This window comes from Marmota marmota, unplaced genomic scaffold (genome assembly GCF_001458135.2).
Source record: "Marmota marmota marmota unplaced genomic scaffold, marMar, whole genome shotgun sequence".
Taxonomy (NCBI): Eukaryota; Metazoa; Chordata; class Mammalia; order Rodentia; family Sciuridae; genus Marmota; species Marmota marmota.
Genome location: NW_026000011.1, coordinates 1 through 3,961, shown reverse-complemented (window position 1 = coordinate 3,961; position 3,961 = coordinate 1). Strand labels below are relative to the sequence as shown.

General features: G+C 37.9%; 1 long non-coding RNA gene across 1 annotated transcript; it reads right to left on the bottom strand.

Annotated features, from left to right (window-relative positions):
* Positions 1–26: 26 nt before the first annotated feature.
* On the bottom strand, positions 27–3,322 carry LOC125618420. Its single transcript, XR_007349680.1, has 3 exons — positions 2,736–3,322; positions 1,443–1,517; positions 27–464 (listed from the first exon to the last, which is right to left on the bottom strand). It is a non-coding gene; the product is annotated as an uncharacterized LOC125618420 (long non-coding RNA).
* Positions 3,323–3,961: the final 639 nt, after the last annotated feature.

The following is a 3,961-nucleotide window of genomic DNA, read 5'->3' as shown; positions in this document are numbered from 1 at the left end:
TTTTTTTTTTTTTTTTTTTTTTTTTGGTGGTGCACAAAATAAATATCTTAGGCAGCACCATCAGCAATGTAGATTTCCAAAGACAAAAGGACAAATAGAATAGTGCAGAGCAGCTAAGAGCTCAGCCTGGACTTAGACTGAGTGTGACTTCAATCCTGATCCACTGGTTACCAGCTTTAATTTTCTCACCTGTAAAGTGGAAATAATTCGAACAACTTCACAGGCTCATTGTGGGGATCAAGTTAGTTTATAAATAAGCTGCTTTGTGTGGTATGTTTTAGAGGGTTCTCAGCACATGATAGTTATTATTTTCATGAGAACCAATTGTTGAAATGTTGTTTCTGCATACAGAGAATGAAATGGGTAAGACTTTAAAATTATGTCACTTCTCTAACAGACCAATGTAATCGCCTTCCACACGGCACTGCAGAGTACCAAGACCACGGTCTTCCTGAGAAGGATAGCTAAGGAAAAGACAAACAGGTGAGAATGTCAGATGACTCAGCTCACATGTTCTGACTGTTTAACCAGCAAAGTAATAAATAAAAGGCAAATTGGCCACAGAAAATTGATGGTACTAAAGTTATCACAAGCTCATTGGGCAAGTTCTTACTAACAAGTTATGAATGAAAAAAAAAGCTAAGTCAAACAGGGCATGAGAGACAAAATTTAACTTACTCCTAGCTTCCATTTGGTATCTTCTAAAATCTATAGCAAAACCCTTATGAAAAAAAAAGTATGAACCCCAAAAAGGGTGCTCCTGTGTAAATGAAGACTCTAGGAAGAAACTACATTGTAAAAAGTTATAAAACTTGCTCTACTAAACACTAGTCCCCAAAAGCAAAGCCATGAAATGTAATTCTTGCCAGAGCCTCGAAGGAAACCCACCCAGTTCAGGGCAAAGTAAAAAATCTAGCAAGATGGTTACACAAGCTGAAGCACATAGATACTCATTTTTAAAAAGTTGTTTTTTGTTTTTTTTTCTTTGGGTTAGTTATGACAGTATAGTGGCTAAGAACATGAACCCTGGAGGCCAATTAGTCAGACAGGTCTCTGGTCATAGCTCTGCCACTTGCTCTGAAAGACTTGAGCCAATTACTTAACCTCCCTGTGCCTCAGCATTCTCACCTATAGAGTCAGACTACTGGCCATACATATTCACAAGATCATCGAGAGACTTAAACGTAAAAGCATTAGAGCAAGCCTTGACCTAGAGTAAGTTCTTAGTAAGTGTTAGCGATTTGTTTTCATGGAAAGTTTTACAAAGTTTTAGATTCCACTTCAATTTACATTTCGAATCAATTCCTGTGTCCTTTCACATAAGTCTACATAAAAAAGTCAGTTAACACTCATGAGTGATTTATATTTTTAAAAGGTGTGTGCTATATTCATGAGGAAGAACCTAAAAACATACACATTATCAAGAAAAGAAAAACACTCACTGGCTTCCTGTCTGCCTGTTTATCAGAGAGCAAGGAGTGACCCAACTGTCTCCTTGAGCTTCCAAGATCAACGGGCTGGATAAGAAAAAAAAAAAAGTCAAGAGACAGTAGTGTGATGCTCCCAGCAAACATTCCTGTCAAAGCTTGGAGGACACACAGTTATGAACATTTTCCTTCAGAAATGTTCATATGGCTGGGGCCTGAGGGCTGTGTCTTAAATGGATGTTTAGTCAAATTCTTGGCCAGAAACTAGGGATGCCCTCATGGCCCAAGCCTTCAGACTGCAGAGGGAGCATTTGTCCTTTCTCCCAAAACATACCTCTATTATCTCCACATTGGCCATACTGGGTCTACAGAGCTATCCAGCTCTTAAAGACTGGATCCCAGAACAAAGCTGAGATGGATCCAAGTAGCAAATATGGCATACTGTCAAGAATGTCCTTGGAATATCTATTTTTTACAGGAAGAGAAATAGCCTTATAAGACAAGCTGACCATTATTCAATGCCAGGAATGCTGGACAGAATCAAAGAGACGGAGAACAGAGGAGAATGCCTCCGATCCATCCAGGGTGAAGGACTAATTAGACCCAGGCTCTGTGCAGGTGGGGAACAGTGTGAGTATATGGTTTGTCTACCTTTTAAATCCTCACTGGGATTGTTTCATCTGTTGAATGATGAGAGTTGCTTAGTGCTTCCCACAAGCTCCCCAGTTTCAACACTCTCTATCTTGTTCAGGTCTTTTCCTAGCATGAATGACTCAATAGTAACATTTCCACTTAATGATTGTCCAATTAAAAAAAAAAAAACTTGTGTGGACATCCTAATCATTTCCAGAGAACATTACAAGTTCAATGGCATTTCATACCCATGTGCATTTTTTCTTCTGATCCCACTATAAATAGCATTTCTAAATGCACAAATGGGAAAACTAAGCCAGAAATTTTTAATGTGCTTTTGGGTTTACGTATTATTTTTACAGATTTTATTTTATCCTGAGAAATAAGGGGATAAAGAGAAAGAGTAAAAAAAAAAAATCCATGGATGTAACTACAGTACAATTCGCACTGAGCCTAAAGTGATAGTTGTCAGTAAATAAATGGACCAACTTAATCGACCAGTCACAATTACATGAACAAAGTCAAAGCTGAAGCCCACACCACCAGGGTCCATAAACTGTAAAGAGAAAAATAGCAATTCTGTACCAATTGCTTAAAATTTATTGCTATTGGGGAAGCCGGCCTCAGGAAGTCATCCAGCATTTATGTAACGGGTTGAACACAGAACATGCATACCTATCGATGTACTCAGCATCAAAATCAAAGGTCTCCAACTTCCCAGTGATAATCCAGCCATACACCTTAATTAGTTTCCCTGTTTTAAGAAGAGTTTTAAAGATTGAATGCAGTTAGCTCAAACAATTAATGTAAAACATACAGCCTGCAATGTGTATGAAACATACATATACCCAATATGGCAAAGCTGATCATCATGCATAAAATTCACACTTTTGAAATAAACTATATAACAGTAAAGTTAATAGTGTGATCCAGAGATCAATATTACACACTAGAAAGGCTAAAATAAAATAACCAGTTATTTCAAACATAGGCTTAATTATCTATGCAAGGAGTATACAAGGGGTAATGATTCTTCTTCATGGTATCATAAAGTGGGAGGTTTTCAGAAAGAGGGGCCAGTTTATGCACATTTCCCCCACCCATTCTCATAGCTTCATGTAGACCATCCACCCAACGTGGGATCTAAGAACAATGTGCAGTGGGTGCCCTATCTCTATAGGACTTTCCCCAGGACACTTGCTAAAATAAACATGTGATACCAAATGATCTCGTTCCTATGTAAAATCTTAAAAAGTTGATTTCATAGAAGTTGAGAGTAGAATAATAGTTCCCAGGGGGGCTGAGATTGTGGCTCAGCGGTAGAGTGCTCGCCTAGCACGGGCGGGACCCAGGTTGGATCCTCAGCACCACATAAAAATAAAGGCATTGTGTTGTGTCCATCTACACCTAAAAAAATATATATTAAAAAAAAGAATAGTAGTTCCCAGGGGCTGGAAAGAGTCGGGAAGGGAGGGATGAAAAAACGTCAGTCAGCTGGAGGCCAGTTACAGTTAGAAAGAAAAACTAAGTTCTGGTGTTCTATTGTAAAGTAGGGTGACTACATGTAACGATAATGTACAACATTTTTTTAAAAGCTAGAAGAAAGGATTTAAATGTTTTCACCACAAAGAAGTGATAAAGGTTGAGGAACTCAATATGCAAACCCCAATTTGAACATTTCATACTATGTATACATACTCCATAAACATGTACAAGTTTTATGTGTTGATTAAAATAAGAAAATAAACATGTGATATGAAGAAGCTCATATCAGACAATCCAGTGGGTCCCAGCTACTTGGGAGACTGAATCAAGAGGATCATTTGGGCTCAAGAGTTCAAGATCAGTCTGGGAAACATAGTGAGACCCTATCTCAAAAAAAAAAAAAAAAAAAAAAAAAA